This window comes from Rhinoderma darwinii, unplaced genomic scaffold, assembly GCF_050947455.1.
Source record: "Rhinoderma darwinii isolate aRhiDar2 unplaced genomic scaffold, aRhiDar2.hap1 Scaffold_569, whole genome shotgun sequence".
Taxonomy (NCBI): Eukaryota; Metazoa; Chordata; class Amphibia; order Anura; family Rhinodermatidae; genus Rhinoderma; species Rhinoderma darwinii.
The window spans coordinates 262,243-274,252 of NW_027464121.1; positions in this window are offsets into that span (position 1 = coordinate 262,243).

Consider the following 12,010-nt stretch of genomic DNA (forward strand, 5'->3'; position numbering starts at 1 on the left):
AGTGTTATAGTAATGTAGTGTTATAGTGATGTAGTGTTATAGTAATGTAGTGTTATAGTAATGTAGTATTATAGTAATGTAGTGTTATAGTAATGTAGTGTTATAGTAATGATGTAGTGTTATAGTAATGTAGTGTTATAGTAATGTAGTGTTATAGTAATGTAGTGTTATAGTAATGTAGTGTTATAGTAATGTAGTGTTATAGTAATGTAGTGTTATAGTAATGTAGTGTTATAGTAATGTAGTGTTATAGTAATGTAGTGTTATAGTAATGTAGTGTTATAGTAATGTAGTGTTATAGTAATGTAGTGTTATAGTAATGTAGTGTTATAGTAATGTAGTGTTATAGTAATGTAGTGTTATAGTAATGTAGTGTTATAGTAATGTAGCGTTATAGTAATGTAGTATTATAGTAATGTAGTGTTATAGTAATGTAGTATTATAGTAATGTAGCGTTATAGTAATGTAGTGTTATAGTAATGTAGTGTATAGTAATGTAGTGTTATAGTAATGTAGTAGTGTTATAGTAATGTAGTGTTATAGTAATGTAGCGTTATAGTAATGTAGCGTTATAGTAATGTAGTGTTATAGTAATGTAGTGTTATAGTAATGTAGTGTTATAGTAATGTAGTGTTATAGTAATGTAGTGTTATAGTAATGTAGTGTTATAGTAATGTAGTGTTATAGTAATGTAGTGTTATAGTAATGTAGTGTTATAGTAATGTAGCGTTATAGTAATGTAGTGTTATAGTAATGTAGTGTTATAGTAATGTGGTGTTATAGTAATGTAGTGTTATAGTAATGTAGTGTTATAGTAATGTAGTATTATAGTAATGTAGTGTTATAGTAATGTAGTGTTATAGTAATGTAGTATTATAGTAATGTAGTGTTATAGTAATGTAGTGTTATAGTAATGTAGTGTTATAGTAATGATGTAGTGTTATAGTAATGTAGTGTTATAGTAATGTAGTGTTATAGTAATGTAGTGTTATAGTAATGTAGTGTTATAGTAATGTAGTGTTATAGTAATGTAGTGTTATAGTAATGTAGTGTTATAGTAATGTAGTGTTATAGTAATGTAGTGTTATAGTAATGTAGTGTTATAGTAATGTAGTATTATAGTAATGTAGTGTTATAGTAATGTAGTGTTATAGTAATGTAGTGTTATAGTAATGCAGTGTTATAGTAATGTAGTGTTATAGTAATGTAGTGTTATAGTAATGTAGTGTTATAGTAATGTAGTGTTATAGTAATGTAGTGTTATAGTAATGCAGTGTTATAGTAATGTAGTGTTATAGTAATGTAGTGTTATAGTAATGTAGTGTTATAGTAATGTAGTGTTATAGTAATGTAGTGTTATACTAATGTAGTGTTATAGTAATGTAGTGTTATAGTAATGTAGTGTTATAGTAATGTAGTGTTATAGTAATGTGGTGTTATAGTAATGTAGTGTTATAGTAATGTTGTGTTATAGTAATGTAGTGTTATAGTAATGCAGTGTTATAGTAATGTAGTGTTATAGTAATGTAGTGTTATAGTAATGTAGTGTATAGTAATGTAGTATTATAGTAATGTAGTGTTATAGTAATGTAGTGTTATAGTAATGTAGTGTTATAGTAATGTAGTGTTATAGTAATGTAGTGTTATAGTAATGCAGTGTTATAGTAATGTAGTGTTATAGTAATGTAGTGTTATAGTAATGTAGTGTTATAGTAATGTAGTATTATAGTAATGTAGTATTATAGTAATGTAGTGTTATAGTAATGTAGTGTTATAGTAATGTAGTGTTATAGTAATGTAGTGTTATAGTAATGTAGTGTTATAGTAATGTAGTGTTATAGTAATGTAGTGTTATAGTAATGTAGCGTTATAGTAATGTAGTGTTATAGTAATGTAGTGTTATAGTAATGTGGTGTTATAGTAATGTAGTGTTATAGTAATGTAGTGTTATAGTAATGTAGTATTATAGTAATGTAGTGTTATAGTAATGTAGTGTTATAGTAATGTAGTGTTATAGTAATGTAGTGTTATAGTAATGTAGTGTTATAGTAATGTAGTGTTATAGTAATGTAGTGTTATAGTAATGTAGTGTTATAGTAATGTAGTGTTATAGTAATGTAGTGTTATAGTAATGTAGTGTTATAGTAATGTAGTGTTATAGTAATGTAGTATTATAGTAATGTAGTGTTATAGTAATGTAGTGTTATAGTAATGTAGTGTTATAGTAATGTAGTGTTATAGTAATGTAGTGTTATAGTAATGTAGTGTTATAGTAATGTAGCGTTATAGTAATGTAGTGTTATAGTAATGTAGTGTTATAGTAATGATGTAGTGTTATAGTAATGATGTAGTGTTATAGTAATGATGTAGTGTTATAGTAATGTAGTGTTATAGTAATGTAGTGTTATATAGTGTTATAGTAATGTAGTGTTATAGTAATGTAGTGTTATAGTAATGTAGTGTTATAGTAATGTAGTGTTATAGTAATGTAGTGTTATAGTAATGTAGTGTTATAGTAATGTAGTGTTATAGTAATGTAGTGTTATAGTAATGTAGTGTTATAGTAATGTAGCATTATAGTAATGTAGTGTTATAGTAATGTAGTGTTATAGTAATGTAGCATTATAGTAATGTAGTGTTATAGTAATGTAGTGTTATAGTAATGTAGTGTTATAGTAATGTAGTGTTATATAGTGTTATAGTAATGTAGTGTTATAGTAATGTAGTGTTATAGTAATGTAGTGTTATAGTAATGTAGTGTTATAGTAATGTAGTGTTATAGTAATGTAATGTTATAGTAATGTAGTGTTATAGTAATGTAGCGTTATAGTAATGTAGTGTTATAGTAATGTAGTATTATAGTAATGTAGTGTTATAGTAATGTAGTGTTATAGTAATGTAGCGTTATAGTAATGTATAGTTATAGTAATGTAGCGTTATAGTAATGTAGTGTTATAGTAATGTAGTGTTATAGTAATGTAGTGTTATAGTAATGTAGTGTTATAGTAATGATGTAGTGTTATAGTAATGATGTAGTGTTATAGTAATGTAGTGTTATAGTAATGTAGTGTTATTATTATAGTAATGTAGTGTTATAGTAATGTAGTGTTATAGTAATGTAGTGTTATAGTAATGTAGTGTATAGTAATGTAGTGTTATAGTAATGTAGTGTTATAGTAATGTAGTGTTATAGTAATGTAGTGTTATAGTAATGTAGTGTTATAGTAATGTAGTGTTATAGTAATGTAGTGTTATAGTAATGTAGTGTTATAGTAATGTAGTGTTATAGTAATGTAGTGTTATAGTAATGTAGTATTATAGTAATGTAGTATTATAGTAATGTAGTGTTATAGTAATGTAGTGTTATAGTAATGTAGTGTTATAGTAATGTAGTATTGTTATAGTGATGTAGTGTTATAGTAATGTAGTGTTATTATAGTAATGTAGTGTTATAGTAATGTAGCGTTATAGTAATGTAGTGTTATAGTAATGTAGTGTTATAGTAATGTAGTGTATATTATAGTAATGTAGTGTTATAGTAATGTAGTGTTATAGTAATGTAGTGTTATAGTAATGTAGTGTTATAGTAATGTGGTGTTATAGTAATGTAGTGTTATAGTAATGTAGTGTTATAGTAATGTAGTGTTATAGTAATGTAGTGTTATAGTAATGTAGTATTATAGTAATGTAGTGTTATAGTAATGTAGTGTTATAGTAATGTAGTGTTATAGTAATGTAGTGTTATAGTAATGTAGCGTTATAGTAATGTAGTGTTATAGTAATGTAGTGTTATAGTAATGTAGTGTTATAGTAATGTAGTATAGTAATGTAGTGTTATAGTAATGTAGCGTTATAGTAATGTAGTGTTATAGTAATGTAGTGTTATAGTAATGTAGTGTTATAGTAATGTAGTGTTATAGTAATGTAGTATAGTAATGTAGTGTTATAGTAATGTAGCGTTATAGTAATGTAGTGTTATAGTAATGTAGTATAGTAATGTAGTGTTATAGTAATGTAGCGTTATAGTAATGTAGTGTTATAGTAATGTAGTATTATAGTAATGTAGTGTTATAGTAATGTAGTGTTATAGTAATGTAGTGTTATAGTAATGTAGTGTTATAGTAATGTAGTATAGTAATGTAGTGTTATAGTAATGTAGCGTTATAGTAATGTAGTGTTATAGTAATGTAGTATTATAGTAATGTAGTGTTATAGTAATGCAGTGTTATAGTAATGTAGTGTTATAGTAATGTAGTGTTATAGTAATGTAGTGTTATAGTAATGTAGTATAGTAATGTAGTGTTATAGTAATGTAGCGTTATAGTAATGTAGTGTTATAGTAATGTAGTGTTATAGTAATGTAGTGTTATAGTAATGTAGTATAGTAATGTAGTGTTATAGTAATGTAGCGTTATAGTAATGTAGTGTTATAGTAATGTAGTATTATAGTAATGTAGTGTTATAGTAATGCAGTGTTATAGTAATGTAGTGTTATAGTAATGTAGTGTTATAGTAATGTAGTGTTATAGTAATGTAGTATAGTAATGTAGTGTTATAGTAATGTAGCGTTATAGTAATGTAGTGTTATAGTAATGTAGTGTTATAGTAATGTAGTGTTATAGTAATGTAGCGTTATAGTAGTGTAGTGTTATAGTAATGTAGCGTTATAGTAATGTAGTGTTATAGTAATGTAGTGTTATAGTAATGTAGTATTATAGTAATGTAGTGTTATAGTAATGTAGTATTATAGTAATGTAGTGTTATAGTAATGTAGTGTTATAGTAATGTAGTGTTATAGTAATGTAGTGATATAGTAATGTAGTGTTATAGTAATGTAGTGATATAGTAATGTAGTGTTATAGTAATGTAGCGTTATAGTAATGTAGCGTTATAGTAATGTAGCGTTATAGTAATGTAGCGTTATAGTAATGTAGCGTTATAGTAATGTAGCGTTATAGTAATGTAGCGTTATAGTAATGTAGTGTTATAGTAATGTAGTGATATAGTAATGTAGTGTTATAGTAATGTAGTGTTATAGTAATGTAGTGTTATAGTAATGTAGTGTTATAGTAATGTAATGTTATAGTAATGTAGTGTTATAGTAATGTAGTGTTATAGTAATGTAGTGTTATAGTAATGTAGTGTTATAGTAATGTAGTGTTATAGTAATGTAGTGTATAGTAATGTAGTGTATAGTAATGTAGTGTTATAGTAATGTAGTGTTATAGTAATGTAGCGTTATAGTAATGTAGCGTTATAGTAATGTAGCGTTATAGTAATGTAGCGTTATAGTAATGTAGTGTTATAGTAATGTAGTGATATAGTAATGTAGTGTTATAGTAATGTAGTGTTATAGTAATGTAGTGTTATAGTAATGTAGTGTTATAGTAATGTAATGTTATAGTAATGTAGTGTTATAGTAATGTAGTGTTATAGTAATGTAGTGTTATAGTAATGTAGTGTTATAGTAATGTAGTGTTATAGTAATGTAGTGTATAGTAATGTAGTGTATAGTAATGTAGTGTTATAGTAATGTAGTGTTATAGTAATGTAGTGTTATAGTAATGTAGTGTTATAGTAATGTAGTGTTATAGTAATGTAGTGTTATATAGTGTTATAGTAATGTAGTGTTATAGTAATGTAGTGTTATAGTAATGTAGTGTTATAGTAATGTAGTGTTATAGTAATGTAGTGTTATAGTAATGTAGTGTTATAGTAATGTAGTGTTATAGTAATGTAGTGTTATAGTAATGTAGTATTATAGTAATGTAGTGTTATAGTAATGTAGTGTTATAGTAATGTAGTGTTATAGTAATGTAGTGTTATAGTAATGTAGTATTATAGTAATGTAGTGTTATAGTAATGTAGTGTTATAGTAATGTAGTGTTATAGTAATGATGTAGTGTTATAGTAATGTAGTGTTATAGTAATGTAGTGTTATAGTAATGTAGTGTTATAGTAATGTAGTGTTATAGTAATGTAGTGTTATAGTAATGTAGTGTTATAGTAATGTAGTGTTATAGTAATGTAGTGTTATAGTAATGTAGTGTTATAGTAATGTAGTGTTATAGTAATGTAGTATTATAGTAATGTAGTGTTATAGTAATGTAGTGTTATAGTAATGTAGTGTTATAGTAATGTAGTGTTATAGTAATGTAGCGTTATAGTAATGATGTAGTGTTATAGTAATGATGTAGTGTTATAGTAATGATGTAGTGTTATAGTAATGTAGTGTTATAGTAATGTAGTGTTATATAGTGTTATAGTAATGTAGTGTTATAGTAATGTAGTGTTATAGTAATGTAGCGTTATAGTAATGTAGTGTTATAGTAATGTAGTGTTATAGTAATGTAGTGTTATAGTAATGTAGTGTTATAGTAATGTAATGTTATAGTAATGTAGTGTTATAGTATGTAGCGTTATAGTAATGTAGTGTTATAGTAATGTAGTGTTATAGTAATGTAGTGTTATAGTAATGTAGTGTTATAGTAATGTAGTGTTATAGTAATGTAGTGTTATAGTAATGTAATGTTATAGTAATGTAGTGTTATAGTAATGTAGCGTTATAGTAATGTAGTGTTATAGTAATGTAGTATTATAGTAATGTAGTGTTATAGTAATGTAGTGTTATAGTAATGTAGTATTGTTATAGTGATGTAGTGTTATAGTAATGTAGCGTTATAGTAATGTAGCGTATAGTAATGTAGTGTTATAGTAATGTAGTGTTATAGTAATGTAGTATTATAGTAATGTAGTGTTATAGTAATGTAGTGTTATAGTAATGTAGTGTTATAGTAATGTAGTGTTATAGTAATGTAGTGTTATAGTAATGTAGTATTATAGTAATGTAGTGTTATAGTAATGTAGTGTTATAGTAATGTAGTGTTATAGTAATGTAGCGTTATAGTAATGTAGTGTTATAGTAATGTAGTGTTATAGTAATGTAGTGTTATAGTAATGTAGTGTTATAGTAATGATGTAGTGTTATAGTAATGATGTAGTGTTATAGTAATGTAGTGTTATAGTAATGTAGTGTTATTATTATAGTAATGTAGTGTTATAGTAATGTAGTGTTATAGTAATGTAGTGTTATAGTAATGTAGTGTATAGTAATGTAGTGTTATAGTAATGTAGTGTTATAGTAATGTAGTGTTATAGTAATGTAGTGTTATAGTAATGTAGTGTTATAGTAATGTAGTGTTATAGTAATGTAGTGTTATAGTAATGTAGTGTTATAGTAATGTAGTGTTATAGTAATGTAGTATTATAGTAATGTAGTATTATAGTAATGTAGTGTTATAGTAATGTAGTGTTATAGTAATGTAGTGTTATAGTAATGTAGTATTGTTATAGTGATGTAGTGTTATAGTAATGTAGTGTTATTATAGTAATGTAGTGTTATAGTAATGTAGCGTTATAGTAATGTAGTGTTATAGTAATGTAGTGTTATAGTAATGTAGTGTTATTATAGTAATGTAGTGTTATAGTAATGTAGTGTTATAGTAATGTAGTGTTATAGTAATGTAGTGTTATAGTAATGTAGCGTTATAGTAATGTAGTATTATAGTAATGTAGTGTTATAGTAATGTGGTGTTATAGTAATGTAGTGTTATAGTAATGTAGTGTTATAGTAATGTAGTGTTATAGTAATGTAGTATTATAGTAATGTAGTATTATAGTAATGTAGTGTTATAGTAATGTAGTGTTATAGTAATGTAGTGTTATAGTAATGTAGTGTTATAGTAATGTAGTGTTATAGTAATGTAGTGTTATAGTAATGTAGTGTTATAGTAATGTAGTATTATAGTAATGTAGTGTTATAGTAATGTAGTGTTATAGTAATGTAGTGTTATAGTAATGTAGTGTTATAGTAATGTAGTGTTATAGTAATGTAGTGTTATAGTAATGTAGTGTTATAGTAATGTAGTATTATAGTAATGTGAGTGTTACCCCCGAAGGAGACATGTAGCATGTTACGTAGGGAGCTGTCACGTGTTATACGTTAAATGTAGCGTTATAGTAAAGAAGAGGCTGGACGCAGCTGCAGGCTTAAGGGAAGCCGACATGACCGTCCTGGTAGGGAAAGGGTTAATGTTACGAGGTCAGGGAAAGTTGAAGGAGCTGAAGGAGGGACGGGGAGGAGTTAAGGGGGGCGGGGGGGGCCGTTGCTGTGCTTCCCGCTGTTTCTCGGCATTGAGCCGGAAGCAGCGGGAGGAGTAACACACAGTAAGCAAAGCTCCCCGTTGCCTGGCTCTTTAGTAATGGCAGAGGCCCTGATTTTAGAGCGGCTGCGTGCCGCTGCTGTGCACCACGGTCCCGGATGGCTGGAGGAGACCGTGGCTGCATTAACGCGGATCCCGGACGCCGTTTCGCCACGCCGGGCACGGCGTTCGGGGTCTGTTGTAAGGGACAGGCTCCCCTCCCCCGGCCCCCTTACGAGCATGGCTATGGCGGCGGGGGGGGAGTCGGCAACAACCGCTCCTGCGCTGGGCAGGCAGAGAGCGGTGCCAGGGGTGACGGCGATGCGGGCTGTGTCGACCCGTCCCTCTCGGCGGTCCCGACCTCCAGAGCGCCTTAGTCCGGAGGTAGTCCCGCGGACACGGCGTCGCAGAGGGAGCCCGATCCCGGACGCTGCAGGCCAGGCAGCTGGGAGGACCGCCCCTTCCCAGGCCCTGCGTCCTGGCAGGAATCCCAGGCCGCGACGGGGTCCGGCGGTAAGCAGGGAGTCGCAGGCTGGGCTCCCTGTCACCCCTCCCCCATCAGATGGAAGATGTCGAGAGCAAGGTACGGCCGCCCCGCATGGTGATGTTCCGGCCAGGGGGCAGGCTTCGTCAGGATCGTCTAGACGGACGACTAGATCTGCAGCGACATCGAGGCAACAGGTCCGGTCGGAAGTCTGGGTCCCGGCGGTCGGGCGGCAGGTTGCCGGCCCATCGGTCAGCGCGTCCTCATCCCCTTTCCGAAGATGTCGTTGGGAGGGACAGTCGTCGGCGAGAGAAGAACTGGAGGAAGGTGAACTGGACGTCTATCGTCGAGGTCAGGATGGTCCGGCTGACGGGAACACAGCGCCTGTGCAGCCCGGTGAGTGTATAACTCCATTATTGTCTTATCCAGCGATTTTTATGTCGGGTGTCGGCGGGGGGGCTGCTAGCATAGCATCGGGGGCCGGTAGTGGCGCGGGCGGACGCGACGGAGCGGGTTTGGCAGATTTAGTGGGTTGCTTACGGGCTGGTGGGGCGCCTTGATAGGGCCGCGGCGCCGGTAGTAACGGAAGTGTCCCCTGCGGTAGTTTGGGAAGGCCCCAGGGACGTGGGATCGTTGCAGGCGCGTCCTGTGGTGGCGGTTAGAGAGGCGGTCGCGGTGTCGGTGCAGACTGAGGCACAGAAGGACGGCGATCGAGTGCGCATGGACGATCGTGCTCGGGGGGAGGTGTATGTTTGTTTTGAGGGTCCGTTGGGGGCGCATTTAAAGCAGGAGGTGCGTGATCGGATCTGGAAAGATGAATACGTTGAAATTTTTTTTCTCTCTTGCCGCTGGCTAAATTCAATTTGGATAAGGGCAAGCGGGATGAGAGTAAAAAGGACGAGGAGGAACGGCGGCGGTATAGGCTTATCCCGCAGACGTTCGTTAATTGGTCGCAGGCGTTCGCCATATTGGCTAGTGTGATAGGGGAAAAGGCGCCGGAAAATTGTTCGGCGTTATTTTGTTATTTTGATGCTATTGGGGAGGCTCATAGGGCGTATGGGGGTCAGGCGTGGCTGCGATATGATGAGCAATTCCGTCAGCGGAAGGCGGTTCGGCCGGCGATTCGGTGGGACCAGAAGGATATTGCTCTCTGGTTACGGGTTACGGCTCCGGTTAGGCAGCCCGTTCCCGGGAGCGGTGGCCAGGGAGGCCAGTCTAGTCAGAGTGGACCAAGCGGCGGGGGAAAGGCGGGGTTTTGCTGGCAATTCAATGAAGGCCAGTGCAAGTTTGGGGCCACGTGCAAGTTCAAGCACGTGTGCTCCGAGTGTAATGGTGCATCACACGGGGCGGCAAAATGTCTGCGAAAAAAGAGGTCCGGGAACCAGCACGGGGCTGGTCAAGGGGGTGTCGCCGGTGAGGGTGGAAAGGATGGCCCTTTATCTAAATGAGTATCCGGATAGGGCGGCAGCTAGGTTGCTTTATGAAGGGTTTAGTGTTGGTTTTGTTATTCCTCCGCCTCCTTATGAGGTTCCGGTTACGGGGAGAAATTTAAAATCGGCTTACTTGCATGTGGAAGTCGTGTCGGAAAAGTTGTTAAAAGAAGTTTCGTTGGGGCGCATGTCGGGGCCATTTGTGGAGTCGCCGGTGAAAGATTTAGTTGTGTCCCCTTTGGGTATTGTCCCTAAACGCGAGCCCGGAAAGTTTCGTTTGATTCAACATTTATCGTATCCCAAAGGTTCGTCGGTAAATGACGGGATTGATCACGAGTTGTGCTCCGTAGTTTATACCTCATTCGATAAGGCGGTGGGGTTAGTGCGGGCTGCGGGTCCTGGGGCGCTGCTAGCAAAAACTGACATCGAGGCGGCGTTCAGGTTGTTGCCGGTCCATACAGAAAGCAACGGCTGTTGGGTTGTTTTTGGAATGGGGCCTTTTACGTGGATCAGTGCCTTCCGATGGGGTGTTCCCTTTCTTGTGCATACTTCGAGGCGTTTAGTAGCTTCGTGGAGTGGGTAAAGAGGGGAGTATCCGGGGTCGACTCGTTGATCCATTACTTAGATGATTTGTTATGCGTTGGCCCGGGGGGTTCGCCGGTTTGCGGTAATTTGCTTCATGCTCTACAGAAGGTGGCGAGGGATTTTGGGATTCCTTTGGCGCCGAAAAAAAAAAACGGAGGGCCCGGTAGCGACGATTTGTTTTTTGGGAATCGAAATAGACTCGGTGGCAATGGAGTGTCGTCTCCCGGCGGATAAGTTGGGTGCTTTGAGGCTGGAGGTTCAACGGGCTTGTAGAATGAAGAAAGTGACGCTGAGGGAGCTTCAGTCGCTGCTGGGGAAGTTGAATTTCGCCTGCCGGATTATGCCGATGGGGAGGGTGTTTGGTAGGAGGTTGGCGGCGGCAACGGTGGGAGTGCGTGCGCCGCATCATTTTGTGCGGCTCAAGGAGGAGTACCGTGCTGATCTTCAGGTTTGGAATGACTTCTTGGGCCAGTTCAATGGTCGCTCGCTATGGATGGCCCCAGCGCAGGATACGAGTGTTTTGAATATTTTCACGGATGCGGCTGGGGCGGGTGGTTTTGGAGCTTACGGGGGAGGTCCGTGGTGCGCAGGTCAATGGCCGGCTAGCTGGGTGTCCAGTGGACTCACGCGGAATCTGGCCCTGCTCGAGCTGTTTCCCATCGGGGTGGCGGCTACCATTTGGGGGGACAGGCTCAGGGATAAGAAGGTCCGTTTTTTACTGCGACAACATGGGGGTGGTGCTTGCCATTAATAACATCACGGCGTCCTTTCCTCCGGTAGTTCAATTGTTGCGACATTTAGTGTTGGTATGTTTGTCGTTGAACGCGTGGGTGGTGGCGGTGCATGTCCCGGGTGTACGGAATTGTATCGCTGATGCTCTTTCTCGCTCGCAGTGGGACCGGTTTCGGCAATTGGCACCGGGAGCGGAACGTCTCGGTTTGGCTTGTCCGCAGCATCTTTGGGATCTGGTCTCGGTCCTGTAGAACAATTGGTACAAAGGTCTTTGGCGCGCACGACGTGGAGTGCTTATGCTGCTTGTTGGAGGCAGTGGGAGGAGTGGGTAAGAGAGTTGGGTGACGTCAATACGGATAGAGACAGGTTGGTGGCACTTTTGTACTGGTTAGGGGACGCCTGGGAGGCGGGGTTTTCAGTGGCGAAGGTGAACCGGTTCATGTCTGCGGTGGCGTTTGGGTTTAAGTTGCGGGGCTTTCAGGATGTATCGAAGGAATTTCTGGTATCGCAGGCTTTGAAGGGGTTGCGCCCCGGGGTCGGTTATGTGCCCAGTAGAGTGCATGCGGGGTTTTACGCCA